Raw genomic sequence first — 17,169 nt, forward strand, 5'->3', positions numbered from 1 at the left:
AGCTACCTTGCGAGCAGAAGTAGCCATCAGATCATGTGTATCCTTCTGTACAAGCGAAGCAGCAATGTCCTTGATCAGCTGTTGAGGAAACAAGGCAGCCGATAAGGGGGCAAAGAGAAGCTCCGATCTTTGACAGGGAGTAACTCCTGCTGAAAGGAAAGAGCAAAGGGTTTCCCTCTTCTTCAGGACTCCAGACGTAAAGGTGGCGGCGAGCTCATTGGAGCCATCGCGGATGGCTTTGTCCATACAAGACATAATAAGCACGGAAACATCCTGGTCGGCAGACGAGATCTTCCTGCTTAATGCTCCTAGAGACCAATCTAAAAAGTTAAAAACTTCGAAGGCCCTGTAAACCCCTTTAAGGAGATGGTCAAGGTCCGAGGAGGACCAACAAATTTTAGAGCGTCTCATGGCCAGGCGACGGGGAGAGTCTACGAGGCTTGAGAAGTCACCATGGGCAGAGGCAGGGACTCCCAAGCCGAGAACTTCTCCCGTGTCATACCAGACGCTCGCTCTAGAAGCTAGTTTAAAAGGAGGGAAGGCAAAGGCTGTCTTCCCCAAACTCCTCCTGGTAACCAACCAGTCGCCTAGAAGACGTAAAGCCCTCTTAGAAAAGCGAGAGAGCACTAGCTTAGTAAAAGAAGGCTTGGCAGCAGCTAAGCCTAGCGCAAACTCTGACGGAGGCGAACGAGGAGCAGCAGTAACAAAATGGTCTGGGAAAAGATCCTTAAAAATCATCATGATTTTCTTAAAATCCATAGAAGGTTGCGCAGCCTTAGGCTCTTCAACGTCTGACAAAACATCCAAAGGATTATCAGTAGGTGGAGGATCAGCAACATCCTCATCTGAAGGAACCTCGTCCGACAATTGATGAGACTCAAGCAAGGGAGAGACCTGCCGCGGTGGCAATGCTTGACAAGCAAAGTCCACACGCAAAGGAGCATCAGTAGCAGTCAAGGAAGCTACGTCATGTAACTGCTGAAAGGACTGACCAGCAACAACAACAGGAGCGGGAGGACGCTCGACGTCAAGTCGAGACTGCCTTGACTGCCTAGATTGAGCAGTTAAAACAACCCTTGACTGCGGTGCTTGACGCTCAACGTCAAAACAAGGCAACTGAGCTGGTTGGCGAACGTCCTGAACGTCAACACGAGCTTGCGGCAGCGGCTGAACGTCAACACGAGACTGCGGCAGCGGCTGAAAGTCAACACGGGACTGCATCGAGTGAGGCTCCAAGTCACGTGACTGACGTGACAAACTACCGACATCACGTTTCGTAACGTCAACAGGACGAGTAAAGGCTCGTTTGGGCGGCTGATGGCCAGGATCTCGATCAGCGTAACGGCGAGGATCATCGTGAACCTGCTCAACGGTATACTCCTCCATAAGGGAGGCAAGCTTATTCTGCATATCCTGCAGGACAACCCATTTAGGATCAACGGGAGTCGGTACGGGCCGAGACGATGGTAACGTCTGTGACGGCAAAACATTGCCTTTACTGAGACTCTCGGAGCCCGTGTTACGCTTTCGTTTAAGCGGCGAGCAGTCTTCCGATGACTGCACAGGGTCAGAGCTGTCCCAATGGCTACAGCCAGGACGCTGGACCTGTCCTGAAGGGACTGACTTCCGCTTTAAGGGTCTAGAAACTTTGCTCCAAGGTTTCTTTCGCGAGAAGCCTTCGGATGACGAGGAGAAAACAGCCTCGCTCGTCTTATGGTAGGGGCGGTCTTGACGAGACACGCCCGATACCATAGAGGGAACGTCTGTTCGTTGGTTAAAGCCTCTCGTCCCCATAAGTCCTACGACATTACTTCTCCCTGGTGCATGGGAGCCTGAAAGAGGTCTCGGACTAGGAGAACGACAAGCACGAACAGACGAACCCTCGGTCGCAACACTAAAAACACTTTGCGCACTAATCACTTTATCCCCACGATTTTCTAATGTGGCACTCTGACACTTTAACACATTCACATCCGCCATGAGTTGATTACGGTCCGATGCTAAAGACTCAACTCTCTCGCCCAAAGCTTGAATGGCAAGCAACATATCCCGCATGGATGGTTCATGAGTGCTAGTAGAGGGTTCAGGAACAACTACTACAGGGGAAGGATTAGGTTCAGGGGCATGGGAGGAGGAAAAATCCAACGACCTAGAGGAGCTTCTCCTCACCCTATCTCTCTCAAGCTTACGAGAATATTTATCAAACTCTAGCCAGTCGAATTCCGAAAGTACCACGCACTCATCACACCGATCTCCTAATTGGCAGGTTTTACCCCGGCAATTAGAACACACGGTATGTGGGTCGAGAGAGGCCTTGGGAAGACGTTTGTTACAATCCTTAGCATTACATTTACGAAATTTAGGTCCAGGGATAGGAGAAGGGTCAGCCATTTTGAAAAGTCAAAGAAAATCCAAAAACAATCCAAAGTCATCAACAATAAATGCTATCCAAAAAAGGGTTCAAGAGTTTTAATTGAAGAGAAAAACACCTGTTACTGCGAAAGCTCAAAACCAAAAAGAAGTACTGTACTTCACCAAGAATGACGAAAACTCCAGGTCAACAGCGAGTAACGGAATCAACTTGTCGACAAGACCGACAGAGAAGAACTGAGGCTGTTTACATGTATATGCGGTATCTGGCCGATAGTTGGCGCTGGTGGGCACACCCGCAACCTTCATGGCGATCGCTCACGAGTTTTTGTGTTTCTGTCGAGCCGTCCGAGACGTCAGCTATTATATATTCACCGGCTAAGTTTAATATTTAAAAATAAAAATGTACCTCAAGATAAGACTACGAACGAAGAATAGCATCTGCTAAAACTTAAAATAAATAGCACAGTCGAGTGACGAACGCCGCGGAGGGGCGGGTACTAAACAATAACAAAGCTAGACCGCTATCTCGTTCGTAGGCTGGACTTGCTAGCAAAAAGTACCATGAGCATAAAAACACAAAAATAATAACGGTTCTAAAGGCATAAGGCCAGGGACTTAACCAAGAACCTAAGTGACAGAGTACTAAACGGGCAGACAAAGATGAATTCCCAAACAAGTGAACAAACAATGGCCGCCGTGAAGGGCCAGACGGGAATAATAAAACAAACTATACTGGATATAAAACAAAAGCCCGGTACTATAAAAAGCTGTCAAAACAAACTATGGTACTTAACATTGGAATGTGTGAAGATGGAGCTTCGGACATGACGAAATAAATCCACGAATGTTAAAAAAGGTCGAGAGCACCACAAAAAAATTCCACACTAACAAGTCCAAAAAGAAGGATGTTGTTCAGATGGCGCTCGCGTCGTGGCGTGGGTGGTGTGGCGCTGGTGGTTGGCTAGGGCCTTTGTATCGGCCCATCCCTTTGACGAAGGAATTAACTAAATGGAAGACAACCTGTGAATAGTGGATTTCACGCGCCTTTGCTTTATACACGACACCCAAAAGGTGCTCGCGCGAGGGTTGTAACCTCAGCATTCCATGCTTTTATCTTTCTCTGGTATAATTGGAAGGTTTTATCAGAAAAGGTATATAAGAAGGACTCTTTTCACCGGCCGCCACAGGTCGACCCAGAAATATCTTAGACCCAGAGTAAATACCATAAGTAAAATTAGCAAACTTATAATTACCGTACTATAGTATGAAAACAACTTTCCCAAATAAAAATTAAGAACCACATGCAACTGTAGGGGTACAGTCCTAACCTAACCTATTCTAGAGCTTGTATGTCATGTGCTCCCTGATCTATGTTCTAACCATTTCCATTGATAGTCCTATCACCATAAACTATAATCACTGAACCACATCTCTTATAATAAACTTAGACATAAATTAACTAAATGTTATTCATAATCATACTGTTCAGAATTTTTTCATATGACAAATTCACTTGACTGCTCATTGGTTGAAATTATACATACCTTATGTAAAAACTCCAGTCTATCTGGAATTTTATCTTCTAGGTAGAATTTTTTTTTCCATTTCTGTGCAAATGACCAGGTTCCAATAAGCTGTCTAACCCATATGAGGACAAGACACTCCATTATGTTCAGAGCTGGCACAGATAAAACTTTATGAAAAATGTCAACGGTAGCAAGCTTTTTTTCTAATCCAAGTAACAAGAAGGTTCCTGTAAGATTTTTAATCTGTCTGAGTACAACACAGCCTTGTAAGGAATTAAGTGTTAGTTAGTTGCCCTTTCTGTCTGACCCCAACAAACACTTTCTGTTCATTAAAAGGATATTATAAACTGCATTTTTTTTTACCTACCATTTAACAGTCACTTTCCACATAAATGTCCCACAGGTCTGTGCATAAATATCTTCAACTTCTTTAGAGTTTACATGAGTGACACTGCATTCAAATGGTGTCATAGGAAGATAATTTTCTATCTTTTTCCATGTAAAAATCATGCTTCAATCAGCTCAGCACAACATATTTTAACCCTTTTCATAGGTGATAGCAATGATCTTGTTAATAAAAATGCTTTTCCATGTAAAAAAAATCCCATTTCAGTAAGCTGGTAATTCCAGCTCATAAAAACACTCCTAATCTTCCTTTCAGTTAACACAACCGACCCTGAGCAGAAAGGGACAAACATAAGCTATACAATTAACTATAGTATACAGCAAGCAAAACAATTAACTATAGTATTGTATTATTCCTTTCAAATAACAAATTCTCTTGAAGCCCCAAGTAGAAGAGCAAAATGAGAGAAGAAACAGTATTGATAATTTATGACAAATATACTGCTGTTCCTGTAGTTATATCCTTTCTTTCTGTCATATTTGTAAAGGAACACTAATTCAACTTGATTTTGCTTATAAAGACTTAAAGAGAGTTGGTGTGACATAACACCTGACTCCAAGATTGCTATGCCTTACTAAGGTTAAGCTATCTTGCAACTTGAATACTAAAAGTCATAATTTCACAGATCCAGTGCATGTTCTCATATCAATGAAAACAAAAAAAATGGCATTGAAAAGAATGAGGAACCTCATTTACAACAGTAATGTGAAAAAACATAAAACAGAAATACATTACTACTTAAAATGATTATAAAAAAAATAAATCCTATTATGTCACTACTGTATAATGACTAATATGATTAACTTTCCATAGTTTTAAGGTACTGTACTTTCCTGTTATTGCCCCACCACTAATTTCCAATATAACCCCAATACTATTTTTAGGTTAGGTTAGGTTGGGTTAGATTAGGTTAGGTTAGGTTTGAATTTTATCCAACTACATATAAAATAATTTTCAACCCAACCTAAAAAATAGTATTTAAGTTATATCAGAAATTAGTGGAGGGGCAACAACAGAAAAGTACCACTTCTAATTTTAGATCAAAAATTCTGTTCAATGAGAAAAGTTGAATAACTCCTTAAAAACTCTGACTGACTAAAACACAGTCATTATTATACTGTCTACATTATTTTTATGAGATAGAGATAAACTTGACATTGGCTAAAATTATGCATACCTTATGTGAAAACTCCTGGCTATCTTGCTTTCCATTTTGGCATCAATGACCTTCAATGTCAGAAGGCCAGAAAACCCAAAATCAATCAATCTGTCCTGGTATAATCCTTTTTTTACAACTTCCATGTAGATAATCAGCTTCCAATAAGCTGCCCAGTTCATATGAGCACCACATCCCACATCTGAATCTTCAGAGCTGATACAAATTCCTGTCTGGAGACACCAAGTGAAATCTGAGGCCAGTACATCGTAGACTTTGCCAGTGTTGTCTATTGTACTGCAATATTCGTGGTCTGCATGCCAATATTCAAGACCTTGCATTTCCATCCATACTGTACAGTAAGATTCTTTTATGCTCAGAAACTTTGGTTTCTCAAATGTGGCACTCATCTTAGCTTCTCATCACTGGTTTTAGGAAGCCAATAATTTTGCAATGGCATGCCATTTCTACGGCAAGGGGAATAGTGGTGCCTATTAGGACTACCTGCTTCTTATAAGCCCTGCTACAAATGTGGATGGCACGAGATTCACATAATAAAAGTTTGTGGTAAGCATAACAACTTCTATTGGTGTTTGATCTAACGGAATCCAGACATGGATGATTCTATCTTTAACTGTCTTCTTACCATTATGGCTAAGATACAAAAAGATGATAAGAAGTCTTCTTTTTTTTATGATTTTAATGATCACCATTGGGAGAGGTTAAATTATGTTTCTCCTACTGATTGCCATAGCATAAGAGCTCTAGACTTTGCCTCTGAATCAGGTTGTGAGTAAATCTTACGTGAAGCTACTCACAGGTCTGGTAACTGCTTGGACCTACTGTAATATGGTCAGGAAGTTTGTATGATTGGCCTTGACTTTAGTGCTTCCTTTGACCATGTTAATCATGAGGACCTTGTTTTCAAATTCAAACAGTTGGGAGTGGGTGGGTCTTGACTTAATTATCATTATTGAATTTTCAAGTGAAAGATCGCACAGAATTGTTGCTGATAGGCACCATAGTGAGTATAGAACTGTGATATCTGGTGTTCCTCTAGGTAGTGTTCTTGGTCCATTACTTTTCATACCATCATGTATACATATGACATGTGGTTTGGCCTAAAAAACAAGCTCGTTGCAGATGATGCTCTTCTCTTTGCATCAATTCCATTTCCTGAATATAGATCTGAAGTTTCTGAATTCCTTAATATATGGCTAAAATTAGGGAATAGTGAAAATTATGTAGCATGAAGTCAAAATGAAAAGTATGATTTTAAGTTGAAGACAGTGGCTATTCAACATCTGGATCTCAGCCTTGATAATGTTTTATTAACTCTGTAAAATTTTTCAAATTCTAGATGTGATTCTTGAGAGAAAATTTACTTATGAGACACATTGTGTTTGTCTCTTCAATTACACAAACATGTTATTTTTATTAATAAAATAAATTTTTGAATATACTTACCCGATAATCATGTAGCTGTCAACTCCGTTGCCCGACAGAATTCTATGGAGGGATACGCCAGCTATCACAATACTAGAAGGGGGTGTACTTACCAGCGCCACCTGTGGCCAGGTACTCAATTACTTGTTGTTGACACCTCCTCAATTATTCCTCGGTCCACTGGTTCTCTCTGGGGAGGAAGGGAGGGTCGATTAAATCATGATTATCGGGTAAGTATATTCAAAAATTTATTTTATTAATAAAAATAACATTTTTCAATATTAAACTTACCCGATAATCATGTAGCTGATTCACACCCAGGGAGGTGGGTGAAAACCAGTGTACAAGATTAAAGGATAGCTAAGTATCCCATATTTCATATAACAGTTATCTCAAATAACAATGAAATAATAAGTACCTGGTAAGGAAGTCGAATAGAACCGTTACTCTGCCTCTTTATTTAAAGTTCGTCTTCCTTACTGAGCGCAGCGTTCCTCTTGGAGGCTGAATCAACCCAAAGGTGCCAAAGTACACGGGGTTGCAACCCCTACTAAGGGACCTCTACCAAACCTTTAACCCAGGCGCTTCTCAAGAATGAATAGACCACCCGCCAAATCCAAGGATGCGGAAGGCTTCTTAGCCTACCGTAACAACCATAAAAACAACAATAAAAGTATTCAAGAGAAAGGTTAAAAAAGGTTATGGGATTAAGGGAATGTAGTGGCTGAGCCCTCACCTACTACTGCACTCGCTGCTACGAATGGTCCCAGGGTGTAGCAGTTCTCGTAAAGAGACTGGACATCTTTCAGATAAAATGATGCAAACACTGACTTGCTCCTCCAATAGGTTGCATCCATTATGCTCTGCAGAGAACGGTTTTTATTAAAGGCCATCGAAGTAGCTACAGCTCTTACTTCGTGGGTCCTTACCTTCAGCAATGCAAGGTCTTCCTCCTTTAAGTGAGAATGTGCTTCTCTGATCAGAAGCCTTATATAGTACGAAAGCCCATTCTTGGACATGGGTCTCGAGGGTTTCTTGATGGCACACCATAAGGCTTCTGACTGTCCTCGAATAGGTTTAGACCTCTTCAGATAATATTTGAGAGCTCTGACAGGGCAAAGAACTCTCTCTAGTTCGTTACCTACCATGTTGGAGAGGCTAGGTATTTCGAACGATCTAGGCCAAGGACGTGAAGGAAGCTCGTTCTTTGCTAGGAATCCAAGCTGAAAAGAACATGTTGCAGATTCGGTTGTGAAACCAATGTTCTTGCTGAAGGCATGAACCTCACTGACTCTCTTAGCTGTTGCAAGGCAAACGAGAAAAAGAGTCTTGAGGGTAAGATCCTTGAAGGAAGCTGACTGGAGAGGTTCGAACCTAGATGTCATAAGGAACCTTAAGACTACGTCTAGATTCCAGCCTGGAGTGGAAAGACGACGTTCTTTAGACGTCTCAAAAGACTTGAGAATGTCTTGAAGGTCCTTGTTGGAAGACAGGTCCAAACCTCTGTGGCGGAGAACTGAGGCCAACATGCTCCTATATCCTTTAATCGTAGGTGCTGAAAGGGATCTCTCATTCCTAAGATGTAGAAGGAAGTCAGCTATTTGGATCACAGAGGTATTGGTAGAGGATATTGAATTGGCTCTACACCAGCTTCGGAAGACCTCCCACTTAGACTGGTAGACTCTACGAGTGGAAACTCTTCTAGCTCTGGCAATCGCACTGGCTGCCTCCTTCGAAAAGCCTCTAGCTCTAGCGAATCTTTCGACAGTCTGAAGGCAGTCAGCCGAAGAGCGTGGAGGTTTGGGTGCAACCTGTCTACGTGAGGTTGACGTAGAAGGTCCACTCTTAGAGGTAGAGTCCTGGGGAAGTCGACTAGCCATTGAAGTACCTCTGTGTACCATTCTCTTGCAGGCCAAAGGGGAGCAACCAGCGTCAGCCGTGTCCCTTCGTGCGAGACGAATTTCTGCAGAACTTTGTTTATTATCTTGAACGGAGGGAATGCGTACAGGTCGAGATGGGACCAGTTCAGAAGAAAAGCATCCACATGAACCGCTGCAGGGTCTGGAACAGGGGAACAATAAAGCGGAAGTCTCTTGGTTATGGAGGTGGCAAACAGATCTATGGTAGGTTGACCCCACAAGGTCCAAAGTCTGTTGCACACACTCTTGTGGAGGGTCCATTCCGTGGGAATGACCTGATTCCTTCTGCTTAGGCGATCCGCTGAAACATTCATATCGCCCTGGATGAACCTCGTGACCAGAGTGAGGTTTAGACCTCTTGACCAAATGAGGAGGTCCCTTGCGATCTCGTAAAGGCTCCTCGAATGGGTCCCTCCTTGCTTGGAGATGTAAGCCAAGGCTGTGGTGTTGTCTGAATTCACCTCCACCACTTTGCCTAGCAGGAGGGACTTGAAGTTCAACAGGGCTAGATGAACTGCTAGCAGTTCCTTGCAGTTGATGTGGAGTAATCCTTGTTCCTTGTTCCATACTCCCGAGCATTCCCGTCCGTCCAAGGTCGCACCCCAGCCCGAGTCCGATGCATCTGAGAAGAGATGAAGATTGGGGGTCTGGATGGCCAATGATAGACCCTCCTTGAGAAGGAGATTGTGCTTCCACCACAGGAGAGTGGTCTTCATCTCTTGGTTGATAGGGATAGAGACTGCTTCTAGAGTCGAGCCCTTGTCCCAATGAGCAGCAAGATGGAATTGAAGAGGGCGGAGGTGGAGTCTTCCTAGTTCGACAAACAGGGCCAGTGATGAGAGGGTCCCTGTGAGACTCATCCACTGTCTCACTGAGCAATTGCTCCTCTTCAGCATGCTCATGATGCACTCTAGGGCTTGGCTTATCCTGGGGGCCGATGGAAAAGCCCGAAAATCCTGACTCCGAATCTCCATTCCCAGGTACACAATGGATTGGGAGGGAATGAGTTGAGATTTCTCTATATTGACTAATAGACCTAGGTCTCTGATTAAGTCTAAAGTCCAATTGAGGTTCTCCAGACAACGACGACTCGTGGAGGCTCTCAACAGCCAGTCGTCTAGGTAGAGGGAGGCTCTGATGTTCGACAAGTGTAGGAATTTCGCTACATTCCTCATCAGATGAGTAAAGACCATAGGAGCTGTGCTTAGGCCAAAACACAGGGCTTGGAACTGATAGACAACCTTTCCGAAAACGAATCTCAGGAAAGGTTGGGAGTCTGGATGAATGGGAACGTGAAAGTATGCATCTTTCAAGTCCAACGAGACCATCCAGTCCTCCTGTCTGACCGCTGCTAAGACCGACTTGGTCGTCTCCATCGTGAACGTCTGCTTGGTGACATACTCGTTGAGAGAGCTGACGTCCAGCACCGGTCTCCAACCTCCTGTCTTCTTGGCCACAAGAAAGAGACGGTTGTAGAAGCCCGGGGATTGATGGTCCCGGACTATAACCACTGCCTTCTTCTGCACAAGTAGCGACACCTCCTGTTGCAATGCTAGCCTCTTGTCCTCTTCTTTGTAGTTGGGAGAGAGGTTGATGGGCGATGTGGTCAGAGGTGGTTTGAGGCAGAATGGAATCCTGTAACCGTTCCTCAGCCAACTGACAGACTGTGCGTCTGCACCTCTCTTCTCCCAGGCTCGCCAGAAGATCTTGAGTCTGGCTCCTACTGTTGTCTGGAGAAACGGAGAGTCAGTTCTTTCCCTTAGATGTCCTGGATCCTTTCCTAGACTTGCTCCTGTGAGAGTCTGGACGGGAGCTTCCTCGGCTGGGGGCTCTACCACGAAAGGGCGGTATGAACCTCGTAGCCGGGGTATCAGCTACTGGGGAGCGATAAGTCTTGGGGACTGAGGTGGCAACCTTAGACTTACGAGCCGATGAGGCTACAAGATCGTGCGTGTCCTTTTGTATCAGGGCAGCAGACAAGTCCTTAACTAGCTCTTCGGGAAAGAGGAACTTCGAGAGCGGAGCAAAAAGGAGTTGTGACCGTTGGCAAGGTGTAATGCTGGCGGAAAGGAAGGTACACAGTTGTTCCCTTTTCTTCAACACCCCTGATACAAACAACGACGCTAGCTCGCCCGATCCATCTCTGATGGCCTTATCCATGCAGGACATTAATAGCATGGCAGAATCTTTGTCCGCAGGAGAGGTTTTCTTGCTGAGGGCCCCCAGGCACCAGTCGAGAAAGTTGAACATTTCAAATGCTCTGAACATCCCTTTCAGTAAATGATCCAGGTCTGAGAAGGTCCAACAAACCTTCGAGCGTCTCATAGCAGTTCTCCGAGGCGAGTCCACCAGACTTGAGAAGTCAGCCTGGGCAGAGGCAGGTACTCCCAAGCCTGGTGCTTCCCCTGTGGCATACCAAACGCTCGCTTTCGAAGTGAGCTTCGTTGGAGGGAACATGAAGGAAGTCTTGCCAAGGTGTTGTTTAGACTGCATCCACTCCCCTAAGATCCTTAAAGCCCTCTTGGAGGATCTAGCTAGGACAAGCTTAGTATAGGAGGACTTAGCTTGTTGTACGCCCAGCGAAAACTCAGATGGTGGAGAGCGGGGAATAGCAGAGACAAAGTGGTCTGGGTAAATCTCCCTGAGTAGAGCCAAGACCTTACGAAAATCAATAGACTGTGGAGAAAGCTTAGATTCGTCCACGTCTGATGAGGGATCAAGGTGTGCCTCCTCATCATCCGACACCTCATCAGCAGAGTGTAGCGAAGAGATCGGACAAGAATGCTGAACCGCAGAGTCAGAACGGGTAGGAACAATAACAGTGGTTTCCTCTTCCAGTAACTGTTGAGGGAAAACCTGAGGCTCAGACTGCAAAGGCTGAACAACAGACGAAGCAGAAGGCAGGCGCATGGGTGAAGGAGGTTGACTCCTAGCAAGAGAGGTTGAACCCAAGGATTGCACTTGCTGAGCGGAGGACGGAGGCGGAGTAGCCCGTTCCTGTTCCTGTGAGATGAGCGGAGCATGATGAGGTTGAGGCTGCGCAGAACAAGGTAAAGTTCTCGCAAGCTGAGGCTCCTGAGGCGCAAGTCCAGGGTGTAGAGGAGCTTGCCTTGAGGAGGGTTGAGCTCGCTGCAGCGATGGCTGAGCAGACTGACTCACGGAAGGGAGAGGTTGTTGTACCCCAACCGAGAGTTGCACCACTGGTGGAGCAGCAAGGGGAGGCGGAGGAAGAGTGGAATAACTCTCCTGATCCCAAAGCAAAGGTTGCCTTAAAGAAGGCTGAGGCTGAACACCACTGGGAACAGCGAACTCCGAAAGTGGCTCAACATCGTACGCCTGGCAGATGGTGCTGCGACCAGGCGGAGCAAGCGCAGGCGGGGCGAGCACAGGCGGAGCGAGAACAGGCTGAGGGAGTGTAGGCGGAGGCGGAGGTGCAACACTCTCAGCCCGACACTCACGCATCAAGTCCGAAAGCTGTGCTTGCATGGACTGAAGCAGGGTCCACTTGGGATCGGCAGAAACGATAGCAGACTGAGGTAAAGCCTTAACAGTCGAGCTCTGTTGTGGCAGAACCTTACTCCTCTTGGGCGGAGTACAGTCGACAGATGACTGAGGCGAGTCAGAGCTGAGCCAATGACTGCAACCTGGCTGAGCACTCGCGGACTGGACTCTACGTTTAAGCGGTCTCGAGACCTGAGACCAACGTTTCTTCCCTGACAGTTGATCAGCGGACGAGAATAAGACGGGCTCAATCGTCTGCAGGTGGGAGTGACGGTCTTTGGAAGACACGCCCGCAACCACCGAGGATAGTTCTGTGCGCCTAACAAGGCCTGCCGAACCCTTAAGCCCTTCGACATTGCTTCTCCCCTGGGCATGGGAGCTTGCAAGAGGTCCCGGACTGGGAGGACGACTGGCTCGCACAGAAAAATCCTCACGCACCACACTGGCACCACTAGCACTTGGCACTGCACCGACACTAGCACTCGTCACAGCACTGGCACTAACTCCACCCACTGCACTCTTGACCTTCAGTTCTTTAACTTCGGCCATCAGAGACTTATGGTCACTTACCACTGATTCTACTTTATCGCCTAAAGCCTGAATAGCACGCAAAACAACTGACATATCAGGCGGAGGGCACACAGTAGGTTCGGGGGTAGCCACTACAGGGGTAGGAAAAGGTAGGGGATCATGAGGTGAGGAAAACATAGAAGAGTGAGAAGAACTCCTCCTAACTCTACCTCTCTCTAACTTAGTTGAATATTTTAAAAGACGGACAAATTCCAATTCCGAAAGTCCGGCGCATTCCTCACATCGATTTTCTAACTGACAGGGCCTGTCCCTACAGTCAGAACAAGCGGTGTGAGGATCTACCGAGGCCTTCGGAATACGCCTATTGCAAGACCTACATCGTCTATGGGAGGGGGCTTGCGAAATGTCAGACATCTTGTAATCCAAAGAGTTAGCCAAAGGGGGATCCAAAAACAAGCAAAATTCGTTAACCGTTATATCAGAATTATATAAAAGCTATCTAGCTAATATAAGAAGGATTCCAGTAAAGCGACAGCCGTTAATCTGAGAGAATACTTCACCAAATATCCGTGAATAAACTCGAAGACCATAAGCGTATCCCAGAACGTCTAGCCGGAAGCACGACAGAGGAATAATTGAGGAGGTGTCAACAACAAGTAATTGAGTACCTGGCCACAGGTGGCGCTGGTAAGTACACCCCCTTCTAGTATTGTGATAGCTGGCGTATCCCTCCATAGAATTCTGTCGGGCAACGGAGTTGACAGCTACATGATTATCGGGTAAGTTTAATATTGAAAAAATTGGCTTAATGAGAAAGTCTTAAGATTTTCATTGATCAAGCTATTCTGAAGAAGTGTTTCAATTCTTTCATTCTGCCTTGTTTCATGTATTATTCTTCTGTCTGATCTTCAGCTCCAGATTCTAATCTTAATCTGTGAGACAGGAAATTACAGCCTCTTAAATTTCTTATTCCTGATCTAGATATTAATCTCTGGCACCATTGCAGTTAGTTCATTATGCATGTTGCATTAAATTTTTCATAATCCTGACCATCCCTTGCAATCATATCTTCCCGGACTACTGTCCAGAAAGATATGATTGCAAAGGATGGTCTTCCATCCTGTTCGTAATACTAGGTATGCAGTTAATTCTAATAGTCATGCTTTCTCCATCATGAGGCTCAGCACTGCACACTAGGCTATTCTACAAGTTTATTCTAGGTGTGACCAAGTTGTGCAATTATCTTATTTTCCTAATCAGACAGTTGAATCAATTGAACTTCAAAAGACTCTCTTTATAGTTTATGTATGAAAGATATAGTTTAATATTGTTACTGTTCTTAAAATGTTATTTTCATTAGTAAAATAAATTTTTGAATATACTTACCCGGTGATCATATAAGCTGTCAGCTCTGCTGCCCGACAGAAAAACCTAAGGACAAAATACGCCAGCGATCGCTATACAGGTAGGGGTTGTTCATCAACAGCGCCATCTGTCGAGCAGGTACTCAAGTACTCCAAGTAAACACAGAACCAATTTTCTCCTCGGTCCACTGGGTCTCTATTGGGGAGGAAGGGAGGGTCCTTTAATATATGATCACCGGGTAAGTATATTCAAAAATTTATTTTACTAATGAAAATAACATTTTTCAATATTAAACTTAGCCAGTGATCATATAAGCTGATTCACACCCAGGGGGGTGGGTAGAGACCAGCATTATGTTTACATTTAAGAGCTAAGTATTTTGTATTTCATTTTAGCAGTTATTCAAAATCACAAACATAAAATCAATAAGTACCTGGTAAGGAAGTCGACTTGAACAATTACTCTGCCTTTTTAAGTACGTCTTCCTTACTGAGCCTCGCGATCCTCATAGGATGCTGAGCAACTCCTAGGAGCTGAAGTATGAAGGGTTGCAACCCATACTAAAGGACCTCATCAAAACCTCTAATCTAGGCGCTTCTCAAGAAAAGAATTTGACCACGCGCCAAATCAACCAGGATGCGAAAGGCTTCTTAGCCTTCCGGACAACCCAAAAAAACTACAATAAAAAACATTTCAAGAGAAAGATTAAAAAGGTTATGGGATTAGGGGAATGTAGTGGTTGAGCCCTCACCCACTACTGCACTCGCTGCTACGAATGGTCCCAGGGTGTAGCAGTTCTCGTAAAGAGACTGGACATCTTTAAGGTAAAATGATGCGAACACTGACTTGCTTCTCCAATAGGTTGCGTCCATTATACTCTGCAGAGATCTGTTTTGTTTGAAGGCTACTGAAGTTGCAACAGCTCTAACTTCATGTGTCCTTACCTTCAGCAAAGCATGGTCCTCCTCATTCAGATGGGAATGAGCTTCTCGAATCAAAAGTCTGATATAATAAGAAACTGCATTCTTCGACATAGGTAAAGAAGGTTTCTTAATAGCGCACCATAAAGCTTCTGACTGTCCTCGTAAAGGTTTAGTACGTCTCAAATAGTACTTAAGAGCTCTAACAGGGCATAAGACTCTTTCTCGTTCATTTCCAACCAAATTAGAAAGGCTTGGAATATCGAACGATTTGGGCCAAGGACGAGAAGGAAGTTCGTTTTTGGCTAAAAAACCAAGCTGTAAGGAACATGTAGCCGTTTCAGATGAAAATCCGATGTTCCTGCTGAAGGCGTGTATCTCACTGACTCTTTTAGCTGTTGCTAAGCAGACGAGGAAAAGAGTCTTCAAAGTGAGATCTTTAAAGGAGGCTGATTGAAGTGGCTCGAACCTTTCTGACATAAGGAATCTTAGTACCATGTCTAAGTTCCAACCTGGTGTGGCCAAACGACGCTCCTTCGAGGTCTCAAAAGACTTAAGGAGGTCCTGTAGATCTTTGTTGTTGGAAAGATCTAAGCCTCTGTGACGGAAGACTGCTGCCAACATGCTTCTGTAACCCTTGATCGTGGGAGCTGAAAGAGATCTTTCCTTCCTTAGGTATAAAAGGAAGTCAGCTATCTGAGTTACAGAGGTACTGGTTGAGGATACTGATACCGACTTGCACCAGCTTCGGAAGACTTCCCACTTCGACTGGTAGACTTTAAGAGTGGATGTCCTCCTTGCTCTAGCAATCGCTCTGGCTGCCTCCTTCGAAAAGCCTCTAGCTCTTGAGAGTCTTTCGATAGTCTGAAGGCAGTCAGACGAAGAGCGTGGAGGCTTGGGTGTACCTTCTTTACGTGCGGCTGACGCAGAAGGTCCACTCTTAGAGGAAGTGTTCTGGGAACGTCCACTAGCCATTGCAGTACCTCGGTGAACCATTCTCTCGCGGGCCAGAGGGGAGCAACCAACGTCAACCTTGTCCCTTCGTGAGAGGCGAACTTCTGCAGTACTCTGTTGACAATCTTGAACAGGGGGAATGCATAAAGGTCTAGATGGGACCAATCCAGAAGAAAGGCATCTATATGAACTGCTGCTGGGTCCGGGATCGGCGAGCAATAAATTGGGAGCCTCTTGGTCATCGAGGTTGCAAATAGATCTATGGTAGGCTGGCCCCACAAGGCCCATAGTCTCTTGCATACATTCTTGTGAAGGGTCCATTCTGTTGGGATGATTTGACCCTTCCGGCTGAGGCGGTCTGCCATGACATTCATGTTGCCTTGAATGAACCTCGTTACTAGCGATAGGTTTAGATCTCTTGACCAGGTGAGGAGGTCCCTTGCGATCTCGTACAACGTCATCGAATGAGTCCCTCCTTGCTTGGAGATGTACGCCAAGGCTGTGGTGTTGTCGGAGTTCACCTCCACCACCTTGCCTAGAAGGAGGGACCTGTAAGTTTACTTGTGAACGAAGGTTCTGGAGTGGGAGGTGAGACCTTCCGGACTCACCAGTGGTAGCTTATACACCCCCCCCCTGGAACCCCCCCAAGCGGCGGCGCGAGCCCTAAACCACGCCCCCTTGGGCGGAGTTACCAGAGACGAGCGGGTTGACTCGGCAATGGAAGTCACATTTTTGAAGTTGTAATAGAACAAAAAATAACACAGAAGTGGTTGAGCTTACCTTGGTAGTGCAAGTTATGAAGGAATTACTGTGAAGGTGCAAATTGTTGGACATAAAGGTCTTTTTATTAGTAAATTCAATCTTCTTGTGCTCTCTTGGTTGATATGAATATTGAAAGATTCCAGTTAGTTTGTTTTCTGTGGAATAATAGTGATTGTATGTGTGTGTTCTTGTATATAGCCTACTCTGTTGAATTATGAAGTTGTTAGAATATTCCCTCCTAAGTACTGTACATGGTCTCCTCGGTTCACGGGGGAAGGGTTGGAGGGTGACCCAGACTTTGAGTCCGGAA

This window comes from Palaemon carinicauda, chromosome 12 (assembly GCF_036898095.1).
Source record: "Palaemon carinicauda isolate YSFRI2023 chromosome 12, ASM3689809v2, whole genome shotgun sequence".
Lineage (NCBI taxonomy): Eukaryota > Metazoa > Arthropoda > Malacostraca > Decapoda > Palaemonidae > Palaemon > Palaemon carinicauda.